This window comes from Argentina anserina, chromosome 4 (assembly GCF_933775445.1).
Source record: "Argentina anserina chromosome 4, drPotAnse1.1, whole genome shotgun sequence".
NCBI classification, from domain to species: Eukaryota; Viridiplantae; Streptophyta; class Magnoliopsida; order Rosales; family Rosaceae; genus Argentina; species Argentina anserina.
In genome coordinates this window covers 2,610,682-2,622,932 of record NC_065875.1, presented here as the reverse complement: position 1 = coordinate 2,622,932, position 12,251 = coordinate 2,610,682, and the positions used below count along the sequence as shown (strand labels likewise).

The 12,251-nt window shown below is 39.3% G+C and overlaps 1 long non-coding RNA gene across 2 annotated transcripts; it reads right to left on the bottom strand.

Annotated features, from left to right (window-relative positions):
* Window positions 1-8,190: 8,190 nt before the first annotated feature.
* On the bottom strand, window positions 8,191-10,951 carry LOC126791871 (uncharacterized). 2 transcript variants are annotated; one of them, XR_007671876.1, is made up of 3 exons: window positions 10,870-10,951; window positions 8,832-8,898; window positions 8,191-8,633 (listed from the first exon to the last, which is right to left on the bottom strand). It is a non-coding gene; the product is annotated as an uncharacterized LOC126791871 (long non-coding RNA). The 2 variants fall into 2 exon arrangements; XR_007671877.1 differs by having other exon boundaries at window positions 8,191-8,575.
* Window positions 10,952-12,251: the final 1,300 nt, after the last annotated feature.

Sequence of the window (12,251 nt, the reverse complement as noted above, 5' to 3'; positions counted from 1 at the left end):
AAGAAAAATCAAGGATTGATTACAGACTTTTTTCAATCGCATTCCTATACTACACGGCGACCAAAAAAAAAATTCCTATACTACACGGCCATGGAAATGCATTCCCCCACAACATGGTTTGTCCCACACAAACATTTGCAACTTGAGTAGAGTGGAAGTTCATTGAACTAGGGTACTCATGATGGACTATTTCTAGTAGGACGTACTATTACTTGGTCACTTCAAATCGGTTATTGGCAATACTGAGCTACTGACATCAACTGTCAATGAAACCAAGTGACTTTTGTGTTGTATAGTACTCCATTTTCCAACTTAAATCTCAATCTACTAACCTAACCCTATATTCAATACTTATTCATGTCTTCAAAACTTCAACTTAAAACTTAACTCCATCTTTTGTGAATACTAAATAGCAAACAACCTAATTTTGATTAACTAAAAAACTAGACTCACCGATTTATAGCATTAGTCTAACTTTCCTATATGTCATTCTAATTGTTAAGCGAATATTGACTTGTTACACCTTCATAACGGATTTATATATTGTATATAATCGAGTATATAGATGTAGTAGAAGTTCAGACCCTATGTTTTTATATGGCACCAAATCTCATCAAAACCCCATTTAAAGGACCCCTACCCCATTTTATCATATTGCTTTGTGACTTGACAAGTTTAGACGTTGTAATTTCAAACAGACAACAACGATCACATGGATCCTTGAGAAAATTGAGATGAAACAGCATAAGAGAACAAAAAGGAAGGACGAAGAGAAACGGGAATGTGGGTAGTCCCAAAATGGAAGGCTGAACTCAAAAAACTGGGGTCCGGTATGTCTTATTGAACGGGGAAATATCCAGTCAACAACATGATAGGTGTCCACAGAAATGCAGTGAATGGTTGTCAATACATCATGTACAGAATTACAGAGACATTACATATGCAACACCCAGTTCTCTGTGTGTTTGAGACCAGAGGCCTGGCTGGGGGTCAACACCGGAAAATACAATAAATGTCCATCACCAAATTTTATGGGGAAATTTCATGGTCCTCAAAGAGTATATCCCTTACATACATTATACGTACTTACACTTGAATCAGGAAGTGTTTCCAACTACGTAAATACGTACACTAGTCTCGGCACCAATATTAGTAAGGTTAGGAAGTCTATGTGCGGAAAAATTGACTTCTCGATATGTTATTAATATGCAAAAATAAGTAAATACAATGTAAGGAGGTTAAACCAAAGCCTCGCTACGAGAAAGGTACAATTGCACGAAGAACATTATTGTGTTATAAAGAGGTGATATTTTCTTAAGGAGAATAGAGTACAAGGGAGGGACACCCAATAGCTATAGATGATGGAGTTTCTTGCTGAGCGTATTACGCCGGTTTTGTTAGAAACCGACGCTCAAGAGGTATGTAGACAATTGGGTGTTGCTTGTTTTCCCAATTTGTCTGTTCTTGGGCGTATCTATGAGGATGTTTGGACTATGCTAAGCAATCTCCCAACTTGGAAGTTGCTTCATGTTCGTTGTAAGGGCAATTCTGTGGCTCATACATTGGCAACCCATACTTGTTCTCTAGATCAAGCTGAATTTTATTGTTCTGCTCCTAGTTTTCTTCAGGATGCTATTGCAGCAAATTTCTATAATGTTTAGTTCTCATATTTAATAAAGAGTTGTCGATTTGATTTAAAAAAAAACTAAAGATGAAACAATTCGACGAAAATGAATTTGAGGAAAATCTGAATACTCATCGTTATAGAAAGAAAGAAACAAGGAGAAAAAGAGGAGAATCGCACCAAACCCAACCTACAGTTCATCACGTCCCAAATTAATTAGCTACGCACGTAGGGCGTTGTCTATAATGCACCGCGGCACCGGCTACACAGCTCTTTTGTCCCATTACGTGTCAAGCTGCGATTGGCGCTGGCTGCTGAAATCGACCTCTGGATCTCCACGTGGGCGCCAGTTCGGCAAAAACTCACAGCTGTCATTTTTCCGGCGCGGCTCGACGAAGCAGACCGAGGTGTGTAGGGTAAGAGTCACAGCCCCGATTTTTTTTTTCTGAGAAGAAACTCGTAGCTTAGATTTGAAATAGCCAAAGTCAGATTGACAGATCTAGATCATTGACCGGGGGAACAAGGCCGCTCTCCCCTCATCGTCGAAGAGGCGCCACCACCACCGTCGAAGGTTTTTCAATTAGTGCTTTCGTAAGCTCTGTTCACCCTCCGATCATTAAAGATGTCGATTTGTGAATCGTTTTACCAGGTATCCATAAGCATTCGACGGTCTCATTCATATTGAGGTAATGGGCAGTTGTTAAGAACAATGGTTTCGAACACAGAGTGATTGTCCGTATTGATGAGGTGCAGTTCGACCACCGTTTTTGGACAGAGGGTGGCCGTTCCCATGGTTCGACCCATCGATTTCGGTTGATACGATTGAGGATTTTGGAGGCAAAGAAGAGGTGGAAGAAGACGAAGATGACGATGCCATTTTTGAAGACCAGAAGTTGAAAAGAACCAAGTCGAAGGAGAGAGCCAAACGCGGCATATTTTCTAGGTAATCCAAATCTCAATTCAAATTCTCCATACTTGATTGGGTCACGGTAAATCTTTAATTAGCTTTACTCTCGGTTTTGATTCTCTGATTATTAGAATCATATTTGATTCGCGATTGCGTTGGAGATGAGAGTTTGATGATTGAGTTTAATCAAGCAAGAGTTGATTTGAGATTTATTGTTATGCAACAAATTGAGAAATTTGAGAATTACTCCTCCCCGAACGTAACTTATTGCAATTCGTCATCAATTCTTGTGTATGCCCAGACTCGGCAAAGGGTCACTTGTATGGGCTCTTTCAGTGGTAGCTGTAACACCAGAGAACTGAACCTCTTGGTGATGCCCTTCAGCCCTTGCCTTTGGAAGCTTTCAGGTAATTCATTATATATTGCTTGTTTTGTTTTGATATTGTGTCCAAGGTTTCAAATTCTGGAGAGAATACAGATCGTTAGTGTATGCGTCTTGTAGTTGAGGTAATGGGTCATTCTATGACGAGTTTATGCTAGTCATGTTAGAATGAAAGGACACAACTTGAGATACCCATAAAGACAGCCTTTATGTTTATATTAGCTGGATTTCATGGTAACAGACTCTGTTCAATGTTTGTTTAAAGATTTTGGTTACAAAGTTGGGTCCTTAAGAACACACCATGAGGGAGTCAGTGATAATTATGGTCTGAGGAGTTATAGCAATTATTAAGCACAAGACTAGACAAACAAGAGTCCAATCACTATCTAGAATAAGAAAGGGATAGTGATTTCAACATCAGTTACAGATGAACCAAAGGTTGTAAAAGAACAGTTGTCATAGCAAACAAGATGAATCCTTCAGTTGTATATAAATGAATAGTTGCATATACAAAGGCAGTCAACTGCTGATGTTTGCATCATGCAACAAGATAATTTTGTTTTAAAGGGTTTTGGCATATCGGGGTCATACCCCTTTACAAGCCATCCCTTCCGAGTATTTGACGGTCTCCGTAGAGGGGTTGACTCTCCCAGCGCATGTTGCTGTAACAAGATAATTTTGAGTGCTTATGGGTGTGAAATATCTTCATTTTCTGTGTTTATGATCAAAATTGTGGAGAGGATGACTTCCATCGTTTTGAGTCTATTTGGTTAAAGCACCATGATTTTAATTGAGTTGGTAGCAAATATTTTATAACTTACTGTACCTAATTTGAATTGTTTCGAGAATGCAAGTTTATTATTTACTAAAACATATATTATATACCTTAGATGTTAGAAGGGCATGTAATTATGTAAGAAAAGTCATGATCCTTGATGCTATGTGGAAGCTCACTACTTTAGTTTCAATGATATCGATTGTCCAAATATTGTTTCCTAATAAACTGTATCGGTGGAATTACTCTAGGTGAACAAGTATATTGATAAATGCATGATTAATTGTCTGTGTGTAAATTGTACATTAGGCTAATTTGATTTTCTATGTCGCCACTTCAGCCACTGATGAGCTTGTCGAGACTGTTGAGCGGAGTTAGGATTCGTTACTGTTAATTATGTGGCCAATGTTCATGGACTTCAAGGAGATATTCACGTGAAACCTACCATTAACTTGTGTAATACTTAGGTAAAATATTTCAACTGATTTGCAAGGGTCTCTTGACTATTCTGCTTGCTTGTACTTTTTGTTTGATATGACTAAGATTGGCATGGAAAAAGGAAAAGTTCAAGTTAGAGCTTTGTGGTTCACATAATGATCATTTAGAAGGCGTTTCTGTAATTGTTACTGCTGGATGACTTATTTATTTAATTTTTGTTCTTTGTCAATAATTTCTAAGCTGGTTTTGTCTGTTGTTTTGTAGCATTTCTTGGAATTGGGGGATACGATTTGTAATGGAAACAATTCTTTCTGTGGTTAAGGGATGTATTTTAAGTTACTGTATATCAGTTAATTGGTCCTGAGGGTTTAGGGTTATATATCTCAGGTGATGTGATAATAACCGGAAGCCATAGAAGATCCATGTTTTTAATAAGGGCTATAGAACAGTGAACAAGCTTCAAATATGTTTATTAATATATATTTACCTACACATAAATGACTGTTCTCTTATAAAATTTATTTATAAGAGCTTCTGAGCTTCTGATGTAGTTGTCATTTCACTGATTTGAGAGTTATATACATATATATATATATATATATATAATGCTTAGTAAAGCTGCAGTAGAGTGTGGCCAAGCTAACTCGTATCATTCTAGTCTTGAAATCATGTAAAAAGATTTAGCACGTAAGGTTTTTTTTTTTTAATTGAAGTGCGTAGATGTTATATGGAGCATTCTGCTATGCGCCGTACCTCCGAGAGCCCAAAAGTCATTTTGATGACGTGGCCACGCGGGATTGGTCCATGCGGGGTGTCCCGCAGACGTCCGCTAAACGCTCAGACGTTTCGGAATTTTTTTTTTCTGCACGGGTTAAGCACGTGGGGGTGGATAAGTTTGAGTAAGTCTGACTTTGACCTTGAGTCTTTTTTTTTTGGTAATGAGACCTTGAGTAATCGGGTTTGAGACAAATCGAATTAATGAAGGATTCCGGCGATTCCATGAGTTCCCTCGTGTTCAGTAAGCCTAACCTCCTTTCTTCAATCCAAACTTGCTTTTCCTTTAAATTTTATCAGTCTGACCCAGGATTTATTTGTCTGTTCTTCAACACCATCGTCGGGCTTTGGAATTCCGGCAAGACCTTTGAGTTTTAGTAATTCCAATCTCCGATTTTGGGTAAGGCCCGACCTTTCTTTCCATTACGTGTTCAATTTCTTTTTCGATTAGCTGAAGATGGGTATGTGTCCTTATTAATTCAACCCGGGTGTATTTAGAGATTACGTGCTACACAAATGGGCAATCTGGGTGTGGCAAAAAGCTAGTTCCATTCAATTCACAGTCTCGTTGGGGATTGTAGTATATGCCGACTTCCCAAGGTTTCGACAATTTTCTAGACCACGTTTTGGTGAGCCCAATCCGATTCTATCATCAACTTCTCGGATTGGTGTCTAACTAGCTCTAAGCTTCTTCTTTTTCTGGGTTTAACACCGTCGTTTCTTCTTCTTTTGGGTTTAACTCCGGAAAGCTTGTTCAATATACAAAATGGGGTTTCATGGCCTTCTGCAATCTTACTTGTTGGATCTATTGCAGTTTTGAAGATAATTTGATTGCAGGTATCAATCCGAAAGTACCCAAGAGACTTACGATGGTGGGATGCACGGTTTCAAGTTTTTGGTTTCTCGGATAATTAACATAGTGGGAGCATCAGGGAAGTGATTGGATGGTGTCAAAGATGCAGAGGGGTCGTTGGATATGGGGGAGATTGAGGTGGAGGATGGGCGAAAGAGAGGAGAGGGAGATGGAGAACCCCTGGGTTTTCATCAAGTTTTTGATTCGAATAAAGATGAATGGGTTTTTGATCCCAACTCATGTTCAGGTGCGACATAACATGTGTTTTGGTGCAAGACAGTGAAACTCACAGTAAAACTTTTACGTAGAATTTAACCGTGACGGATAAATTGACGCCGTTTGTCCAAAATGGTTGGGCTCTTGGAGGGCTCATTCCAGAACGCACCATGTTATATATATCATCTTGGAGTTGGAATCATTTGAAAATGATTTTTTTTGGATTGCTTTATGAAAGGGTGTGCATCATCAAAGGGTGCATTTGTTACCATATTACTCTTATATTTTGTTTTATTTCAATTTCCTTCACCCATATTCAATTTGTCCGGTTGAGTGATACAAAATTTGACACACGTGTTTACACATAACATGAACCCTTGGATATAAAGTCATTTAATGGATATAAACATAATATAACCGTTGATCGATGCATCGGATGGTCCAACGACATCCAATTCCTACGAAATTTTTCCAGGGGTCCTTAATAAATACGTCGGACGCATCATATGGTGCTGATCAACAATATCCGATCATCGGGATCGTGAGGCCCAAGGTGTGACCTAATGTTTAGTAACCTAGATAGCTTGCTTAGTAGGAAAATTGGGGGATCTTGAAATACTTTTAATTACGGGACGGAGGTCAACGATCGGAGCCAGCCGATGTCTTCCTTGATATTATGTGGGCGTCGTGTAAAAATTTGGTCCCAATCGGGCCTCTTTCAGCCGTCGGACTCTTCGGTCAACGCTAAACCGCCATAAACCCCCCTAAGGGGGGCGATGTGCCCGGAGGGGGGCGGAGGGCCGCGCCCGACACAGTGGAACGACCTATTTTTTCCCGTACAAAGTGTGGTGCTATCTCGCGGAACCCGTAAAGCATAGGTTGCGGTCAAATGCGGTCAAATATGGATATAAACATGATATGACCGTTGACTGATGCATCAGACGGCGCAACGACATCCAAATCCTACGAAATTTTTCCGTCAGACGCATCGTATGGTGCCGATCGACAATATCCAATGGTCGAGATCGCGAGGCCCAAGTTGTGACCTATTGTTTAGTAACCTAGATAGCTTGCTTAGTAGGAAAATTGGGGGATCTTGAAATACTTCTAATTACGGGACAGAGGTCAACGATCGGGGCCAGCCAATGTCTTCCTTGATATCACGTGGGCATCGTGTAAAAATTTGGTCCCAATCGGGCCTCTTTTGGCCGTCGGACTCTTCGCTCAACGCTAAACCACCATAAACCCCCCTAAGGGGGGCGATGTTCCCAGAGGGGGGCGGAGGGCCGCGCTCGGCACAGTGCAACGACCTATTTTTCCCGTACAAAGTGCGGTGCTCCCTCGCAGAACCCCTAAAGCAGAGGTCACGGTCAAATGCGGTCAATATATGGATATACACATGATATAACCGTTGACCGATGCATCGGTGGCCCAACGACATCCAAATCATACGCAATTTTACCGGGGGTCCTTAATAAATACGTCAGACGCATCGTATGGTACCTATCGACAATATCTGATCGTCGGGATCGCGAGGCCCAAGGTGTGACCTATTGTTTAGTAACGTAGATAGCTTGCTTAGTAGGAAAATGGGGAGATCTTGAAATACTTTTTAATTACAGGATAGAGGTCGACGATCGGGGCCAGTCGATGTGTTCCTTGATATTACGTGGGTGTCGTGTAAAAATTTGGTCCCAATCGGGCCTCCTTCGGCCGTCGAACTCTTCGGTCAACGCTAACCCACCCTAAACCCCCCTAAGGGGGGCGACGTGCCCGACACAGTGGAATGGCCTATTTTTTCCTGTACAACGTGCGGTGCTGCCTCGCGGAACCCCTAAAGCGGAGGTCGTGGTCAAATGCGGTCAAATATGGATAGAAACATGATATAACCGTTGATTGATGCATCAGACCGCTCAACGACATCCAAATCCTACGCAATTTTGTTGGGGGTCCTTAATAAATACGTCGGATGCATCGTATGGTGTAGATCGATCGTATCCGACCGTCGGGGTTGCGAGGCCTAAGGTGTGATATAATGTATATTAACCTTTGATTCCAACTTTGATTCCCATTTTCGTTGATGCTTCATCTTTTTTAGATTATTCTATACATAAGTGACTAAAGTGAGTACTTCACGGTCTTCACCTTGATAATTTTTCCTTTTTTTTTGTTAAAGATAATTACTCTCAATGAAAGATCTAGACATGTTAATTGCTCTTGCTCATGATCCCATTCACATTCAAACATCAGTCACATACATATCAAATGTCACATGTTGCAAACTACAATCAGAAGCTACTAAGCTCACAAAACAGGAGGTCAGATACCTGAATTTCATACATAATGGTCACACGAACTGTCAATAACACAAGTGTTAACAAAAATTCCTCTAAGAAACCCGTCTTTGGAATAGACCATATAATCTGAAGCTTTATTGCAAACCATTGCTTTTTGAGTGCTTCATCAAAATCACAAAATTCATACTTCCATTGAAGTTTGGCATCCAATGAGTCAAAGAATTTCGCCAGTGTATTCATACTTCGTAGTAACACAATTAGCACGACTATCTAGCTCCAACCATCTCTCATGCCCATATGAAATGCTAGCTGAGAGTGAACCATGCATAATCACCATCACCAATTTGAGTAGACCAATAAGATCATGCTACAAAGATGATGTTGCATTATATACTATAAATCCGACTAAGATATACTGATTGTAAGAAAAAAAACAAAAGGGAAAACTGAAAAGATTTTGCTACAGTAAGCTATTTCTATTGTAGGAGATGAAATACAAGATTCTGCTGAAAAAGAAGAGACAAGTATGAGAATTTTCAAAGTGCGAGTATTCAATATCATCTACCTACATACTTTAAGTCATTCATCCATGCTGGAATTAGTAGACCACTCCACCTTCCACCTTGAGAGCCCTAACAGATCATAACAGAATTTTATTAAAATAAAAATATATATGTACTGAGTACTGACACAAATGCATGTATCTCAATCAAATGAATTATTTCAGTAATATGGATCAGGAACATAGGGTTAATTGGGAAAGGTGTTCCCCTCCTCCACATAAGAATATAATAACAATAGTCATAGGAACATGGCAACAGATGACACCCAATATCGATCACATCAGATACATAATAAAGAGAGGGGTAACAAACCTGCAAAAGGTGTTCATTCCACTAAAAGAAAACACATACCAGAGACCATATGATAGTTGAATGTTCCTCTTGCAAAGTAGAACCATGTTATGAAACAAGGAGACGAAAGCTTACCACACTAACTAATATCAATGTAACAAGACTTACAACAACACTATGTAAGGGAAGGCCACACATGCATTGAATTTCAGTTACAACATAGGATTGTAAGAATGCCAAGTTGAAAACCAGAGTGTCTTTTAAAGAAAGTGTTCTAAAGTTAATCAGTTTAAGTGAAGGAATGTAGTTCAACTTAGTTTCCAGATAACATAATCAACAAAAGCCTATAGTGGCATACATTCCAAAAGAATATGTCGGAACTCAAATTTGAATGCATTTGATGAAATTTATTATAAAGGTTTTGAAGGTGAGCATTAAAATGTTTTGAAAGATTCATGCATTGTTAAAAACAGCACAAATACATAAAGAAAAGCCTGGTATAACACACTACATAGAATTATGGAGCATCTCCTTTCTGAGCAAGATTGAACTCAGAGAAAAGGCATCAATATAAGAGACTGAACTTTAGCTTATGCAGCATCGAAAACGTATTTGATGAAAACTGCCTGATGAGAAATGGTGTTCCTGGTATTTTATCAATTTCTCTGCATGACCCCTCTTCCTCACTTGATTCCTTGAAAAATCTTGACAGGGATAAATTTCAATTAATCCATAAATCAAAGAAATGCACTTGTATGTTCAATATGCTGGTGTATTACTTGCAAAGTTATTCAAACATGTATAAACACCTTAATTTCGGTTCCAGAACACCCATGTACTAAAAACTTCAATATATGATGTGGAGAGCTTACTGTAACATCCAATTAGCTTTGCAACTCTGAGACCATTTTAAATGGAGCATTACTGTGGGATGTACATGTATCTAAGCTAAAGTGAACTGATGCATAAAAGGCCAAAGAAGCATAATAAAACAAAGCTTTTTTAATGGATCTAATTCTTCAATCATAAGGTTAAAAACAAATAAAGTAGAGAAATGATATGAAAATATGGACACCTGTTGTAGACAAAATTGTATACTTGAATGAGTTGAATCAAGATAAAAACTCCATGAAAAGAAATTTAAAAAAAAAGAAAAGAAGGGAAATGCAGTAAATGAAGAGCAATTAAAGAACCAAACACCCAAATCTCTTGACGAATCAATAACAAGGACCTCATTATCATACGACTAATTCCAAATGCAATGAAAACGGCACAACCTTAAGAGAAGTATAATCTCAGGAAAACACCAAATCATGTATAGAAGTCACTCACTCACAAAACAAAAATTCAAAATGAATACTGAAGAATGGCACAATTTCAGATTCAAATAATCACTCACAGTAGCAAGGGAAGCAGAGGCTATAAAAACCCAATTGAACTAAGCCTATGCACCACCACTGGGAGAACAAACTATTGATTAAGCATCAACAACAAGAACAGATATATATATATATATATATATATATATATATATATAGAGCATAATTACAAAATCAGAGAATACAAGTCACTCACACTCTTCCTCCTCACCCGTTCAAATGAACCAATCTCAACTAATATATCAAACAAAGCATAAAACATCTTTGATTAACATGATCGATTGAAACAACAAAGTCTCAAAAGTATATAACTCTCAAATATTGCGGACGCTACAGAAAAAAACAATGGGCAATGAAATTTCTGACTTACCAACCACAACCTGATATAATTGGATCAGTACCACTCACATAGCCCTCATTGTTCTCCTCCCCGGACATAACAACATCCTGCTATGGACCATACAACACATTCAGCCGTGTGAATACAAGATTATTGCATCATTTCACAAAAAGTTAACTAATTATAGAGTTCATGCGACCTATGCCATATAATATACCTCCTCATCAGAATGTCTGTCTCCCTCCTTCCAGCTGCTCTCATTTCGCCCAATGGACCTGCAATTAGTTTCCGGCATATAGGACTTCAATTCAACAACTAAGTCAACAGTTATACCACTTATACCCAACACATTTTTAACTCTACTGCGAATATGTTTTTTGTTTCCAATTTCCCAAATATTGGTGACACTTCGTACAAATTAATCACAAAGTAATCACAGATTAATCAGTAAGAGCATCGCTTGATCCTTTTTCTGGTTACCCTCCTACTTGAGGCAACTCCGTATATTCTTCGTTGTCCAGAGTCTCGGCATCTCCGTCCGCCTCGACATTCGTCAAGCGGTGGTTGTACTTGTTCTCGGAAAATGTAGACCATCGTCGCGGTCTCCCTTCTCCACCATTTCAACACTGATCTTGATCTCCTCAATCGGCCATCGAGACCTGATTCGATTAAACCTACTTCAGACGAACATTGAAACATGATATTCAAACAATAACGATGCTATAACTAAGAAAGGTGAATTATTAACAATAAGGGCCTTCGATAAACAATGCCGTACAATTTCGAAAATTCAAAGTTCCTAACCTTTCAATCTGGAGTGCACTTGATTACCAGATCTGCATCATTCGTGGGCTCCCAAAAATTTGCTGATTTCCATTCGACGGCGGCGGAACCTCTTCAAGCGGAGAGTGCAAGTGCACGAGGCGGCCCTATTTTCACTAAGAATCTGAGTTTTGGCTATTTCAAATTTTGTGAGGTGAATATTCTCCTCCACACCTCCACACACTACTACACCTTAGTCGGCTTCGTCGAGCCGCGCCGGAAAAATGACAGCAGTGAGTTTTTGCCGAACTGGCGCCCACGTGGAGATCTAGAGGTCGACCTCAGCAGCCTGCGCCAATCGTAACTTGCCACGTAATGGGACAAAAGAGCTGTGTAGCCGGCACCGCGGTGCATTCCAGACGTTCCCCGCACGTAGATAGCCAAATGGCCCAAATCTAATAATTATCGTTATCAAATAGCGCAAAATAATCGAAGGTAAGTAGCAATTTGATGGTCTATATGATTTTTTTCATAGGCCATAAGTAGAGAGCAACTGGACACTCCTCTTTGGTAAATAAAATTGAGTCTAATGGTGTTATATATAGAGGAAGAAGCCCAAGGGATGATGGCCACAAAGTCCACAAAGTTGA